Source organism: Erinaceus europaeus, chromosome 3, assembly GCF_950295315.1.
Source record: "Erinaceus europaeus chromosome 3, mEriEur2.1, whole genome shotgun sequence".
In the NCBI taxonomy this organism is placed as follows: Eukaryota; Metazoa; Chordata; class Mammalia; order Eulipotyphla; family Erinaceidae; genus Erinaceus; species Erinaceus europaeus.
Window position 1 is genome coordinate 1,075,804 of NC_080164.1, and position 17,036 is coordinate 1,092,839.

A 17,036-nucleotide genomic window follows, 5' to 3' on the forward strand; every position below is an offset into this window, starting at 1 on the left:
GGGGTTTGGCTGCCTCCTTCTTTGCCTTTCTCCTGCACCCACACAGGCGTCCATGTGGCCAGACTTTACCCTCAGTGCATTGAAACGAGATGCTCACGTGGACTCCTTTCCCCTGAAGCTGCTGCTGGCCCGGCTGCTTTTACAACCTGTAGATGCGAGAAAGGGGTCCAGAGTCTGGCACACTGTTGCTATTCTGACGTTGTCTATCACACGAGTGACATTCCTTCAGCTGTCTTTCCCCAAAAAAATGTAATGTGTGAAAGAAGAATGATAGCACTGATGTCATGGAATTTCTTTAAAAAATTTTTTTTTTAATATTTATTTATTCCCTTTTGTTGTCCTTGTTTTATTGGTGTAGTTATTATTGATGTTGTTGTTGTTGTTGGATAGGACAGAGAGATTTGGAGACAGGAGGGGAAGACAGAGAGGGTAAGAGAAAGACAGACACCTGCAGACCTGCTTCACCACCTGTGAAGCAACTCCCCTGCAGGTGGGGAGTCCGGGGCTTGAACTGGGATCCTTAGGTCAGTCCTTGCTCCTTGCGCCACCTGCACTTAACCCACTGCACTACCGCCCAACCCCCTGATGTCATGGAATTTATATGAAGATAAAACATTTAGAAATATGAGGAAAAAAACCCCTTTCAACTCTAATGAATATTGCAGGCCCTAGTTATTATGTTGCTGAGAATGGAGGCCCTGAGATTAAACCTCTCTCTCTCTCTCTCTAGTGGACCTTTAAAAATTCACAAGCTGGACTTGAAGACAGAAATTGGATTTGGCCCAAGCAGTGAGACCTATAACATGGGGTGCTTAGTGGACTTACTAAAATCTCTATTTGCTCCTTAGGCTCACACAAATTCATAATTATTTCAGCATCAGGAAGAAAAAGAAAAAGATGCATCAAGCAGAAAGCCTCCAGACAGCTTGCTACAGTATTGTTTGTTGAAACTACTGACAAATGTAGTTTGCTGAGGGTTCCAGATCCAGTTTAAAGGCTGAGCTGTAGTTAGTAACCATTTCATAAATATTAATGGAGAATTTGCAAGTGGAAAGTTAAATTAAAATGCTAACAAATGGCTAGCAGACAGCAGAAAATGAGCAGGACTCTCTAATCAGTGGAATTCATGGTTGTATAACTTTTATCCTCCCATTAGAGTACAAAACAGAAGTTGATTTTTCTCCCACTTCAAATCACTGCCTGTTGAAGGAAAAGTGCAAATCAACCCAATTACTGAGAGACTCCAGAAGCAGCTCTCTCTCCCCTAGTGCAGGCTGAGTACAGATGGCTGGATCTCCTCTGGTACATCAGTTCTGACTGGCCCAGGCTGGATGCAAATGGCTGGATCTCCTCTGGTGCATCAGTTCTGACTGGCCCAGGCTAAGTATAAATGACTGGATCTCCTCTAGTGCATCAGTTCTGACTGGCCCAGGCTGAGTCCAGATGGCTGGATCTCCTCTGGTGCATCAGTTCTGACTGGCCCAGGCTGAGTCCAGATGGCTGGATCTCCTCTGGTGCATCAGTTCTGACTGGCCCAGGCTGGATGCCAATGGCTGGATCTCCTCTGGTGCATCAGTTCTGACTGGCCCAGGCTGAGTCCAGATGGCTGGATCTCCTCTGGTGCATCAGTTCTGACTGGCCCAGGCTGAGTACAAATGGCTGGATCTCCTCTGGTGCATCAGTTCTGACAGGCCCAGGCTGGATGCAAATGGCTGGATCTCCTCTGGTGCATCAGTTCTGACTGGCCCAGGCTGAATACAAATGGCTGGATCTCCTCTGGTGCATCAGTTCTGACTGGCCCAGGCTGAGTCCAAATGGCTGGATCTCCTCTGGTGCATCAGTTCTGACAGGCTCAGGTTGATGGCTGGATCTCCTCTGGTGCATCAGTTCTGACTGGCCCAGGCTGAGTATAAATGGCTGGATCTCCTCTGGTGCATCAGTTCTGACTGGCCCAGGCTGAGTACAGATGGCTGGATCTCCTCTGGTGCATCAGTTCTGACTGGCCCAGGCTGAGTACAGATGGCTGGATCTCCTCTGGTGCATCAGTTCTGACTAGCCCAGGCTGAGTCCAGATGGCTGGATCTCCTCTGGTGCATCAGTTCTGACTGGCCCAGGCTGAATACAGATGGCTGGATCTCCTCTGGTGCATCAGTTCTGACTGGCCCAGGCTGGATGCAAATGGCTGGATCTCCTCTGGTGCATCAGTTCTGACTGGCCCAGGCTGGATGCAAATTGCTGGATCTCCTCTGGTGCAGCAGTTCTGACAGGCCCAGGCTGAATGCAAATGGCTGGATCTCCTCTGGTACATCAGTTCTGACTGGCCCAGGCTGAGTACAAATGGCTGGATCTCCTCTGGTGCATCAGTTCTGACTGGCCCAGGCTGGATGCAAATGGCTGGATCTCCTCTGGTGCATCAGTTCTGATAGGCCCAGGTTGAGTACAAATGGCTGGATCTCCTCTGGTACATCAGTTCTGACTGGCTCAGGCTGTATGCAAATGGCTGGATCTCCTCTGGTGCGTCAGTTCTGACTGGCCCAGGCTAAGTATAAATGGCTGGATCTCCTCTGGTGCATCAGTTCTGACTGGCCCAGGCTGAGTCCAGATGGCTGGATCTCCTCTGGTGCATCAGTTCTGACTGGCCCAGGCTGAGTCCAGATGCCTGGATCTCCTCTGGTGCATCAGTTCTGACTGGCCCAGGCTGAGTCCAGATGCCTGGATCTCCTCTGGTGCATCAGTTCTGACTGGCCCAGGCTGAGTCCAGATGGCTGGATCTCCTCTGGTGCATCAGTTCTGACTGGCCCAGGCTGAGTCCAGATGGCTGGATCTCCTCTGGTGCATCAGTTCTGACTGGCCCAGGCTGGATGCCAATGGCTGGATCTCCTCTGGTGCATCAGTTCTGACTGGCCCAGGCTGAGTCCAGATGGCTGGATCTCCTCTGGTGCATCAGTTCTGACTGGCCCAGGCTGAGTCCAGATGGCTGGATCTCCTCTGGTGCATCAGTTCTGACAGGCCCAGGCTGAGTCCAGATGGCTGGATCTCCTCTGGTGCATCAGTTCTGACTGGCCCAGGCTGAATACAGATGGCTGGATCTCCTCTGGTGCATCAGTTCTGACAGGCCCAGGCTGGATGCAAATGGCTGCATCTCCTCTGGTGCATCAGTTCTGACTGGCCCAGGCTGAGTCCAGATGGCTGGATCTCCTCTGGTGCATCAGTTCTGACTGGCCCAGGCTGAGTACAAATGGCTGGATCTCCTCTGGTGCATCAGTTCTGACAGGCCCAGGCTGGATGCAAATGGCTGGATCTCCTCTGGTGCATCAGTTCTGACTGGCCCAGGCTGAGTACAAATGGCTGGATCTCCTCTGTTGCATCAGTTCTGACAGGCCCAGGTTGAGTACAAATGGCTGGATCTCCTCTGGTACATCAGTTTTGACTGGCTCAGGCTGTATGCAAATGGCTGGATCTCCTCTGGTGCGTCAGTTCTGACTGGCCCAGGCTAAGTATAAATGGCTGGATCTCCTCTGGTGCATCAGTTCTGACTGGCCCAGGCTGAGTACAGATGGCTGGATCTCCTCTGGTGCATCAGTTCTGACTGGCCCAGTCTGAGTCCAGATGGCTGGATCTCCTCTGGTGCATCAGTTCTGACTGGCCCAGGCTGAGTCCAGATGGCTGGATCTCCTCTGGTGCATCAGTTCTGACTGGCCCAGGCTGAGTCCAGATGGCTGGATCTCCTCTGGTGCATCAGTTCTGACTGGCCCAGGCTGAATACAGATGGCTGGATCTCCTCTGGTGCATCAGTTCTGACTGGCCCAGGCTGAGTCCAGATGGCTGGATCTCCTCTGGTGCATCAGTTCTGACTGGCCCAGGCTGAATACAGATGGCTGGATCTCCTCTGGTGCATCAGTTCTGACAGGCCCAGGCTGGATGCAAATGGCTGCATCTCCTCTGGTGCATCAGTTCTGACTGGCTCAGGCTGAGAACAGATGGCTGGATCTCCTCTGGTGCATCAGTTCTGACAGGCCCAGGCTGGATGCAAATGGCTGGATCTCCTCTGGTGCATCAGTTCTGACTGGCCCAGGCTGAGTACAGATGGCTGGATCTCCTCTGGTACATCAGTTCTGACTGGCCCAGGCTGAGTACAGATGGCTGGATCTCCTCTGGTGCATCAGTTCTGACTGGCCCAGGCTGAGTATAAATGGCTGGATCTCCTCTGGTGCATCAGTTCTGACAGGCCCAGGCTGGATGCAAATGGCTGGATCTCCTCTGGTGCGTCAGTTCTGACTGGCCCAGGCTGAGTACAGATGGCTGGGTCTCCTCTGGTGCATCAGTTCTGACTGGCTCAGGCTGAGGACAAATGGCTGGATCTCCTCTGGTGCATCAGTTCTGACAGGCTCAGGTTGAGTACAGATGGCTGGATCTCCTCTGGTGCAGCAGTTCTGACTGGCTCAGGCTGAGAACAAATGGCTGGATCTCCTCTGGTGCATCAGTTCTGACAGGCTCAGGTTGAGTAAAAATATCTGGTCACATGGACCTCATTGGAGGACTTGACAGGATTTCCCCAGATTTGAGGCAAGGAAGAAAATAAGTAATACTTTGCTTCACTCTCAGTTGACTAACTTTATTTTGGACCTTTTTAGGCAGACACAGAAAGCAGAGAGAATGTGAAAGGGGAACAGGACTGAGGGGCCAGTGTAGTGGGGGCAGGACTCTAGTCCGGGTCACGTACACAACAAGGCAGTGCCTGTGCTGTGGAGTTACTTCGCTGGCTCACATATCTCAGTTTTTTTGTGAATCTCTAGTTCATCTGACATGGTGAAGTCTGACTGGCTTTAGAGAGCCACCGAGGGAGAGAAAACACTACTGAGCCTGCTGCCGTTGTGGTATCTCATTTAGATGATTTTTATTAAAATCAGTATTGTGGACTCTTACCCTGTTATATGTACCCATTCTCCTTGTGTACTGAGTACCTACCACATGCCACGTCTGTTGGGAGGCACTGGAAAATAAGAGTCAAGCAAGATATGTCGCATGTCTTCTCCTGAACACTTTTAATCGAATATAACAATTATTTTGTAGTTCTGCTATCAGAGGAAAGACATTATTCGATGTTGATACACAGTGGAATGTCCTATGTGATGGTGGGAGCAGGGTCAGAGCAGGGAATGAAGCTGGACAAAACAGAAGAAAGAACCATGTCAGTAGAACAAAGAGATAGCCAGCAGGATGGAGAAAGGGGGTGGGGCTTTGGGTGGGGGACTGTGGGCATTGATGGCTCTTTGTAAATAGAATCAATTGAAGAAAGCAGGGAGTCTCAGTTGATGCCTGGTTCCTGTACTAGGTAGAAGGTCAGTGTATCTGGAAGTGAGAAAAACGTGTATAAATAAATGAGAGGCCCTCACATTGGCAGAGACTCCTAGCTTAGAGCCTCTCCTACCAGCTACACCACTAAGCAGAGAGTAGACTTGCCTGGCTTCAATCCCTGCTAGACTAGAAACACAAGTCCCAGAGAAGACGCTGGCCTTTCCCCAGTGTGTTTCCAACCTCACAAAGTGGGAATGACCCCTTCCTAGTACCAAGAGTGGCTGAGGGCATGAAGAAAGACAAGCATAAAGCTCATCTCCTGGGGAGCTCTGAGTCTGGAGAACATTGAAGAGTCCACACAGGTGACTTGTTCAGTTTGGGAAACTTGCCTAAAAAGCACAGAGCTACTCATGCACTTGTTCATCATGCTCTCACTCACCCATTCATCACTCTGACAAAGAGTTATTGAGCATTTCCAGCGGGCAGGCTAGGTGTCAGTGATTTGACAGGGAGGATACAAGTCTGAAAACAGGACTTCCCTGGGGGTTTACAGTGACTCAGTAGCAGCACCACTACCAGTTTGACTCTCAGCATGTCTATGACCCTACTCACTGCACTACACTGGAGCAAAGCCAGCCCTTAGGGTCTCAGGAGCCTGGGGAAGGGCAGTAGTGCACCTGGTGGAGTGCATGTTTTCATGATCATGGACCAGGGTTCAGTCCCCCACTCTACACCTGCATGGGGGAGACTTAACAAGTAGTGAAGCAGGGCTGCAGGTGTCTCTCTTCCTCTCTCCCTCATCCTCCCTTCTCAAATTTTCTCTTTCCTATCAATAAAAAAATATTTGAGGTCAGGCAGTGAAGCACCTGGTTGAGCACAAGGATCTAGGGCTCGAATCTGAATCCATGCATGGGCCCTCGTGCTTAGTACTCTGCACAAGGATCTAGGGCTCGAATCTGAATCCATGCATGGGCCCTCGTGCTTAGTACTCTGCACAAGGATCTAGGGCTCGAATCTGAATCCATGCATGGGCCCTTGTGCTTAGTACTCTGCACAAGGATCTAGGGCTCGAATCTGAATCCATGCATGGGGCCCTCGTGCTTAGTACTCTGCACAAGGATCTAGGGCTCGAATCTGAATCCATGCATGGGGCCCTCGTGCTTAGTACTCTGTGCACTTAACCCAGTGCACCAGCCCAGTGGTAATGAGAATTTATTGGCATCATCTTTAGTGACCAAAACCTGATAATGAAGTATTTGATTATGTCAGCCTATAAGCTCCTGAAAGACACAGATAAGGCTTATAAGCAAAGGTAACAGTTTCCCAACCTCCTAACATGGCCAGGTATTTGGAAACACAACAGTTTAACCTGTAAGAGAAAATAAACTGTCAATGCCCTGACTTGTTATTGTCACATCTGCCCACGGTCTTGCTGACATTTGCTTATGTTGATGTGAGTAGATTTCTATTTTTTGCAATGAAAACAATCTCTAGAGCAAACTCTTAGTCATTGCCCTTTTACCTGTAAAAGTCATCACAATAGTTTCCAAAACAGAGTAGTTCTGAATCATACTGAGTAAGACAACATGTGCACATGTTCAGGACAGGGTCTGGCACTGAGTGAGCATTCACTAACAGCTAACTGGCTTCCTTTCTTCCTGAGAGAAAGGCCAGAGGCACTTAGCATCTCCGCAGGCAAAACTTTCCACTGCCTGGCGTGGTGGGTGAAGCCCAGGGGTGAGATTTCTTGTAGGTCTGTGTTGGGTAGTACACCAGCTTCCCCCTGCTTATCCCTGCAGTCTATTTACATAACCAGTTACCTAGGAACCGCCCTGCCTGCAGGGCACTGGTTTAATCCCAGTGGTTCACGATGTCTTTTTGCTCAACCCCCTCTCGTAGTCACCCTGACTTCCACCAGTCTCTTTTTGCTCCACCCTCTCTACGTCACATCCTGTTTCCACTCTAGCTGTATATATACAGCTGCTCTTCTGATTAAACACACTTGGGATTGCCTTCCAGCTCCAAGAGTTCCAGAGTCTCTCTCCTGCGATGCTAGCTTGGCATGAGTTCCTGATCCCTCTCCCACACAGCAGCCTAGATCGGCTCCAGTTGAGTTCTCTCCAACCCAGAGAGCACTTGCTCAGGAAGAAGCACCCTCAGGCTATCCCGGCAGGTCTGAACTTGAATGTCCACTCCAGGTCCTTCACACACAGGTTCTCAGTACAGAAAAGGAACCCTATGCTGGCATGTACAATGAGCACATCTGCACAGATGCTCACACTATCTGCTCACTGTCCCCCAGCCTCCCAGCAGCCCCTGCTTCATGATAAATGCCACTGGTGTGTGTGCAGCCTGGGTTCTTATGTTTTTAACAAATTTATTCTTTTTAAAAATTATCTTTTACTTATTTATTAGATAGAGACAGCCAGTCGCCGAGAGATAAAGGGAAGATTGAGAGGGAGAGAGACACCTGCAGCCTTGCTTCACCACTTGCAAAGCTTTCCCCCTGCAGGTCTGAACTGAGGTCTTGAACCCAGGTCCTTGTACATTGTATCATGTGCGCTCAACTCAGTGTGCCACCACCAACCCCCCGGTCTGGGTTCTGAGTTTGAGCTCTCTTACAGGAAAGTACGTGTCCAACTGCAATGATTTTTGGCTACATCTTATTTTATTTTTTTCATTTGTGTTGGAAGTCAGTGTTTTTTTTTAAAATTTATTTTATTTAATTTATTTTTTTAACCAGAGCACTGTTCAGCTCTGGCTTATGGTGGTGCAGGGGATTGAACCTGGGACCTTGGAGCCTCAGGCACGAGAGTCTGTTTGCATAACCATTATGCTACTTACCCTCCACCCCAGTGAGTTTTTAAATATGATTGTGATAGCTCTTTTTCCAGACGGGACCTTTCATGGATGTAGGTGACACAGACCTAGAAGGTGACAGAGCTGGTGGAGTGTGTAGGGCAGGAGACAGTCACTTGCCTCAGCTTCTGTGGTTGTGTTTCTACACTCCAGCTTCATCAGTGGAAGAGAGTCAGAAAGACTGGATTAAAGCATTGTTGTCTCCGAGGGCTTAGTCATGGAAGTAGCTCAGGAGAAGCTTTCCTTTAGTTTCCCCAAGAGCTAACAGCCCCAGGATCTGTCCTCCTCCACCTCCAGCTCCGTGAACCTGCATTAAATGCAAAGACTCCCGGAGCCGCTCTGTGACTGGAGTCTTCACACTCAGTCGAGTAGTGACGGGGTGCCTGGACTGTGCTGGGAACCAGCCCTCCCTGTGTGTGGTGCACACCTGTTCTTGTATTCCCAGGTGGGGATCCAGCCCAGGACGGCTTTCACCACATCAGGGATGGTGGGGCCGAAAACACATCGGGGCTGAGGAGTAAACTTTAAACTTAATTGTTATTATTATTATTAATTTATTTTTTTAAAGTTTTAAATTATATTTATTAATTGGACAGAGATAGCCAGAAATTGAGAGGGAAGGGGAAGATAGGGAGTAAGAGAGACAGAGAGACACCTGCAGCAATGCTTCACCACTAGCAAAGTTTTCTTCCTGCAGGTGGGGAAAAGCAGGTGGGTGCTTTCATCCAGTCTTTCTGACTCTCTTCCACTGATGAAGCTGGAGTGTAGAAACACAACCACAGAAGCTGAGGCAAGTGACTGTCTCCTGCCCTACATACCCCACCGGCTCTGTCACCTTTTAGGTCTGTGTCACCTACATCCATGAAAGGTCCCGTCTGGAAAAAGAGCTATCATAATCATATTTAAAAACTCACTGGGGTGGAGGGTAGGTAGCATAACGGTTATGCAAACAGACAAGGAGCCCAAACCTGGGGCCTGGCACTTTGTAACATATGCATTCAGCCAGGTGTGCCATCGGTACCTGACCTCAGGAGTGAGGTGCATTATCAGCGATCACTCTTCTGCAGGCAGTGCCCATGAGCTCAACACTGGCATTTCTAATTGAATTTAGCCCTGAGTGAGCTTCTTTCAGATGGAGGTCCTCACTGTGGAACAGGAATGGTAGGGACTGCCCGCTTTCTGAAGGGAGGCTGTGTCAGCCTACTCTGCAACTTGAGGAAGACCGGTCCTGAAATGAGAGCAGCCTGCAATGTTCCCAGCTGTGACCTTGGAGTGCGAGCTCAGACCTGCAGTGATGCAGAGGTTACGCAGGCTCCTGTGCTGAATATGGGCCCCAGATCAGATCAGATTAATGGCGTTTACAGTTAACGAAATTTATATACTTTTCCCATATTTGGTGGGCTACTTTCTCTTCCCTGATCCAGCTTTCTAGTCCTTTCCCAATTCTGACACTATCTCCCCAGACAATACCTGTAGCCCACCTGCATGTGAGCTGTTTGACTCAGGAAAAATTAGTAACGTCGGGGGCCCCTTGGAATATACCTAAATAAAGTGGCTAGCTCTTTCCAAAATGGAGACCCCAATCTCATCTGATATATTCTTCCCTTTAAGTTCCTGATTATTAAACACATTGTTGTGCTTTATATCTTAATGCTTTTCAGCCACCAAGCTGCAAATGCTACTATGACACCATCCTGACTCCCCCGGGCAGATGACCTCACCCATGTGTCCTGGAAGCTCCCCTCCACAGAGCCCTGACCCACTAGAAGAAGAGAGAAACAGGCTGGGGGTGTGGATCCATTTGCTAACACCCATGTTCAGTGGAGAAGCAATTATAGAAGCCAGAACTTCCACCTTCTGCTCCCCATAAAGAATTTGGGTCTGTCCTCCCAGAGGGATAAAGAATAGGGGAAGATTCCAGTAGAGAGGATGGGACACAGAGGTCTGGTAGCAGGAATTATGTGGAATTTCAACCCTCTTATCCAATGGACTTGTTGTTCAAAAAATTTTTTTTTTATTTATAAAAAGGAAAGACTGACAAAACCATAGGATAAGAGGGGTCCAGCTCCACACAATTCCCACCACCAGAACTCCGTATCCCATCCCTCCCCTGACAGCTTTCCTATTCTTTATCCCTCTGGGAGCATGGACCCAGGGTCATTATGTGGTGCAGAGGGTGGGAGGTCTGGCTTCTGTAATTGCTTCCCCACCGAACATGGGTGCTGACAGGGGGATGCATACTCCCAGCCTGTCTCTCTCTTTCCCTAGTGAGGAAGGTTTCTGGGGAAGTGGGGCTCCAGGACACATTGGTGGGGTTGTCTGTCCAGGGAAGTCTGGTCAGCATCATGCTAGCATCTGGAACCTGGTGGTTGAAAAGAGAGTAAACATACAAAGCCAAAAAAAATTGTTGACCAATCATGAACCTAATGGTTGGAATAGCGCAGATGAAGAGGTGGGGGGTAGTCTCTGTTTTGTAGATAGCTAGTAGGCATATTTTAGTTATATTACAAAGGGCCTGTGGCTATACTAATGTTTTGGTTTTTTGCCTGAACTTGAAATCTGATATGCAGGTGGATCCTAATTATTGTCTGGGGAGGTGGTGTCATAGCTGGCAGAAGAACCAGAAACCTTAATCAGGGAAGAGAGTAGCTCCCAAATATGGGAAAGTTGTATAAATATTGTGACTGTAAACCCCATTGATTTGATGTGATCTGGGGCGCATATTCATCTTAGGAGCCTGTGTGACCTCTGCATCCCTGTAGATCTGAGCTCACATTCTGTGGTCATGAGTAGGAATGTTCCAAGCTGCCCCAATATCAGGACCCATCTTCCTCAGGTATAGCAGAGAGTATGTTGTCCATCCTCCCTTTGGAGGATGTAATATTCTCTACCATTGTTGAGCCAAGTTGAGGGTAAGATCCTATGGCAGCCTATGGAGTGGTCTATTGTGTTGTTCCTGATAGAGATGACCAGTAACAGTGGAGAGAGGGATTTATTCAAGGTCTAGGCCTATTTATCTGTTTGTGAATCTCAGGTCTCCCCAAATATTAAATCAATTTTTAAAAATGGAAGAGGACATTGGAAATGTGCTGCACACATAGGCTGGGAGGAAAGGTGCTGGTGTGTGTGGTGATCAGTTGGGAGCAAGCTTCCCTGGTGCCAGGAGGGCCTGAGTTATGATTACTTCATAACATGTAGGGGATGCATGCCTGGGGAACACACTGTCTTTTCCAGTCAGCTGCTACCTCAGCATTCTTTACAGAATGGGAGAGGGGTTAATGCATATTCAGATAGATTTTCGGTTGTATGACTCTCCCCTGGGCTCCTCAGGCTGGGTTGTTGTACCGGACACTTCTGCTGCTTCTCTCTGTCCTTTGAAATTGTGATCATCTGGTTCCCTGCCATTCCTTCTCACTACCCACAGCTCCTCAAGGACAGGGGATGATGTCAGTTCCTTCACATCCTCTGTAGTCAGTAGAATACTTGGCACGGAGTAGAAAGCCAATACATGCTTGACAGGGAAGTGACTGTGAGACCAAGCTGCCAGAAGAGCTTCCGTCTCCCTTCCTCAACATCCTTACATCAAACTTTTAGGCCTCAGAATTTATTCATTTCTTGGCCTGAGAGACAAGTACTTTAGGAAAATACTTTGGGGGAATATGGAACAAGGACAAGGCTTGAAAGGGATAGAGGCTAAAAACCAGAAATGACTAAGCACCAGAGGGTAATCAAATGCAAGCTTATATCTCCTGGATTTCAGAACGGAAGGTGGGGCTTCAGATCCCATTTCCCATGTGGCATTCTTGGCTGGAGTTTTCCAACCATCAAGTTACAAAAACAAAAAAATCAAAAGGCTTTTTCACAAAAGAAGTATTTTTGTCTTGTCCTGGAAAATCCATTTGGAAGCTCTTGCTCCTTGGAATGTCCCCTTTCCACCTATTTCCACCTCACATGATCCATTTCATCTCCTCCAGTAATCACCAAGGTTAGAATCTGCGGAGTATTGCCACTGGGATTGGAGCTGTGTTAAATGATTAAGAGAAAGTATAATGACAAATCCCATCAAATGAGGACTATTAGGCATCCTAATTGACAGACACGAATGCCAAAGGTGAGGGAAGGGGCATAACTGCCTGATTCGGACATTAGGTTGTGCTTGGAGATGTGAACCCAGGAGGCATGACCTTAGCCGGCCTTCAGCGATAGACACACGCTGTCTCCTTCAGTGTCTTCTGTGACAATCTCTGCTCTGGCCACCTCTAAATCCACCTGCCCTTGTGCACTGACCACAAGTCCCCCTCTCCCTCCGGCTGTATCCTCTGCATCCTCAGCACATGCATTAACCCTTTCTGCTCCAACACTTGGCCATTTCTACAGTCCTACTCTCCCTTGTGTATTTCTTTGCCCATTGAACTGCCTACTGCTTTGTCACTGTCTAAGAACTTCTTTGTTCTGCTCGGCCTCATCTCTACCATTTCATTCATCTCAAGTTTCTCCCTACCTTTGTCTGACTATTTGCATCAAGAAAGGAATGCATCATCTTCAGACTTCTCTGCCCAACAGAGTAACAAGCCAGGGACACAAGGCACCTGGAAGAGCGCCTGCTTTTTAACATGATCGATCCAGATTCAAGACCAGTCACTCAGAACTGGGGGAAGATTTGGTGCTGTGGAGTTTTCCCTCTCTCTCTCTCTCTACTTCTATCTGGAAAGTGTTGTTGGGGTATTGTGCAGATACCCTCAGGCATTGCCAATTCCCACGAGAGCTGAAACCTAAGCTTCCCAGAGCGCCTTGGTTCCTCCTTCCCCTTCCCATTCCTGTGAGAGCTGTAACCCTATCCCGAGTGCCTTGTTTCCTAGCCAGTCGTATCCCAACTTGCCACTTCCAGCGTTTATCCTATAAAGCCCGATGTTCTCGGTTAGCCCTCTTGGGCCCTTCTCACCTGAGACCTGACGCAGAGAAAGGTTGCTGAGCATGGCGGGAGGTGGCCATTTTGCTAGCTCCACATGGCCTGAACTGCTGTGCTCTCACCCAACTCTGAGGTGTCCGCGTGAATAAAGATTTGTGTTGCCGCTCCTCTCTTGTCTCTTCTCTCTCCCCCGCGATGCAGCCAGACAAAGTGTACTTTAGGGAGCAGCAGACCTGACAGTGACAACAAAATGAACATGCAGGCACTCTCCATGCATTCCACAGTTAGCATGAACAGGAGTCTGGAGGAACAACACAGCAGTAGCATTGAGAGTGGACCCCTCCCTCCCGACCTTGACTTTTGTGACAGATGACTTATCATCCCAGGAAGCTGACTGAATTTCCGTTTTACAAACATTCTTCTACATATGACCAGGATGGATATGATCAGGATGGGTATATCCTGGGCACCCAAAGACTGATGCATCACCATATAAACGACATCTGACCAACTGTTTCCAAGACATCAGACCTTTGCAAAGCAGAGCTGGGTTCTGTTCTGTTGCCTCCCATTGAAGACAAGTGTTAGTTAGTGTAAATGGGGAGAGGGAGAGAGGGAGAGGGAGGGGAGGGGGAGGGAGAGGGGAAAGGGAGAGGGGGAGGGGTGGGGGAGGGGGAGGGAGGGGGAAGGAGAGGGGAAAGGGAGAGGGGAGGGGGAGGGAGGGGGAGGGGGAGGGGAAGGGAGAGGGGGAGGGGTGGGGGAAGGGGGAGGGAGGGGAGGGGGAGGGAGAGGGGAAAGGGAGAGGGGGAGGGGTGGGGGAGGGGGAGGGGGAGGGAGGGGGAGGGGGAGGGAGAGGGGAAAGGGAGGGGGAGGGGGGAGAGGGGAAAGGGAGAGGGGGAGGGGGTACAGGGGAAAGGAGAGGGGGAGGGAGGGGGAGAGGGAGGGAGAGGGGAAAGGAGAGGGGGAGGGAGGGGGAGGGGGAGAGGGAGGGAGAGGGGGAGGGGTGGGGGGAGGAGAGGGAGGGGGAGGGGGAGGGGGAGGGGAAAGGGAGAGGGGGAGGGGTGGGGGGAGGGGGAGGGAGGGGGAGGAGGAGGGAGAGGGGAAAGGGAAAGGGGAGGGGGAGGGAGGGGGAGGAGGAGGGAGAGGGGAAAGGGAAAGGGGAGGGGGAGGGAGGGGGAGGGGGAGGGAGAGGGGAAAGGGAGAGGGGGAGGGGTGGGGGGAGGGGGAGGGGGAGGGAGAGGGGAAAGGGAGGGGGAGGGGGGAGAGGGGAAAAGGAGAGGGGGAGGGGGAGGGGGAGAGGGGAAAGGAGAGGGGGAGGGAGGGGGAGAGGGAGGGAGAGGGGAAAGGAGAGGGGGAGGGAGGGGGAGGGGGAGAGGGAGGGAGAGGGGAAGGGAGAGGGGGAGGGAGGGGGAGAGGGAGCATTAAATGGGTGAAGTCGAAGTTTCCTCCTCCAAAAAGACAGCCTTCTTTTTGCTTTTTTTTTTTCTTTTAATAGGGGAGAGCGCGAACGCAGTCCCCCACTACCACAAATTATGCAGTCGAGTTTCCCACATTTGGGGAAATCGCAGGGGTCAGCACATCCGGAGTGCAATGGATAAGCCTCGCCCTGGGAAAACCACCTTCGTGATCATGGTATCTCCCCTGCCAGGTAAGACAGCCTTCTATCTTGCATTGTTGTGTCTGGATTATCCTAGCTCAGACAAGTCAGTATCATAGAGACTGCCCATTTTGTATATACTCTTAGTGAGGAATACAGTATAGAGAAGCCAGAAATATTTTCAGCAGAAGGGGATGATCACTGGCTGCCTGTGACTTTGCACAAGGAAGCCCCCCTGCCTTGGGGTCCTCATTGAAAAAGTGAGGTTGGGAGCGAGCGTGAGAGCCACTTCCCCAGCTGCTGTAAAGATGCCCTGAATTGCAGATGCAGAGTTGGATCCTAACTGCCTGTAGATGGCAGCCACCATTATTACTGAGTGGGCCCGTCTCTAAGCTAGGAGAAAAGAGACTCCAGCCTTGTCTCCCTTCACTAACTAAGAGGCCTTCTGCGAACCATTCCGTCTCCCTGAGCCCAAAGCACCCTTCACTGGCCTCCCCTGCACACAGGCCCCATCTCCCGCCTGGCCACTCTGGCTCAACCCCTGATTTCCCAGTAGCTGAAGTTACCTGTGCTCTGTGCCCCCATCCCCACACTCTTAGCAGCATGCAGGTCATAACAAAGCGCTCTCACAGCTGTCTGTTTCTCACTGTTTCTCTACCCAGGCTGTGTCAACACCCCTCACACACACACGCACACTCACACTCACACCACACACCCACACACCACACACACTCACACACACCACCCACACTCACACACCACACACACTCACACACACACACTCACACACACACCACACACACTCACACACACACACTCACACACACACACTCACACACACACACACACTCACTCACACACACCACACACTTACTCACACACACCACACACACACTCACACACACACACACACTCACACACACACACTCACACACACACATACTCTCACGCACACACACTCACACACACTCACACACACACACACACACACTCACACACACACTCACACACACCACACACACACTCACACACACTCACACACACTCACACACACACACACCACACACACACTCACACACACTCACACACACACACTCACACACACACACCACACACACACCCACACACACACCCACACACACACCCACACTCACACACACCACACACACACACTCACACACACACTCACAGACACACACACACACCACACACACCCACACACACATACACACACACCACACACACACACACTCACACACACACCCACACTCACACACACCACACTCACACACACACACCACACACACACACACTCACACACACACTCACACACACACACTCACACACACACACGCACCACACACACACCACACACACCCACATCCACACTCACACACACGCACACTCACACACACCACACACACTCACACACACACCACACACACACTCACACACACACACTCACACACACACTCACACACACCACACACACACTCACACACACACTCACACACACACAACACACACAGACACACACTCACACACACCAAACACCCACACCACACACACCCACACTCACACACACCACACACACTCACACACACACACTCACACACACACACACACTCACATTCACACACACCACACACACTCACACACACACACTCACAGACACACTCACAGACACACCACACACACACACTCACACACACTCACACACACTCACACACACACACACACCACACACACACTCACAAACCACACACACACTCACACACCACACACACATTCACACACACCCACACTCAAACACCCACACACACACCACACACACACACACACACACACACACACCACACACACACCACACACACATTGTCTGGATGAGTCTTTTTCTTAGAAGGCCTATCTCAGGCCAGGGAGATCGCTCAGGAGTAGAGTAGCAGGTTCCAACTCCCGCTCTGCTAATTTCAGAGCTGAATGGTTTTCCAGTCTTTCTCTTGGGAGAATAAAGAAATATTAACTTTATTTCTTTATTAGAAGATACCGGAAAGAAGAAGACACCTCTCAGAAAGGCTTGCTGACTCCTTGAGTGTGAATGGAAGCCCTTCTGATGTTCACATCATATACAACCAGAAGTGCCGCGCTGTATCTTGAAGTTGGCTTCCTTCCTTCCTTCCTTCCTTCCTTCCTTCCTTCCTTCCTTCCTTCCATTCTTTCTTTCCCTCCAGAGTCAGCACTGGGACTCAGTGCCAGCTCTGTGAATCCACTGCTCTTAGTGGCTGCTTTGTCCATTTTACTGAATAAGACAAAGAGAAATTGAGAGAAGAAAGGGAGTTAGAGAGGGAGAGAAACCCCTGCAGACCTGATTCA

General features: G+C 50.0%; 1 non-coding gene across 1 annotated transcript; it reads right to left on the minus strand.

Moving 5' to 3' along the window:
• Positions 1–14,558: 14,558 nt before the first annotated feature.
• Positions 14,559–14,722, minus strand: LOC132537738 (U1 spliceosomal RNA). Its single transcript, XR_009549193.1, has one exon. It is a non-coding gene; the product is annotated as a U1 spliceosomal RNA (small nuclear RNA).
• Positions 14,723–17,036: the final 2,314 nt, after the last annotated feature.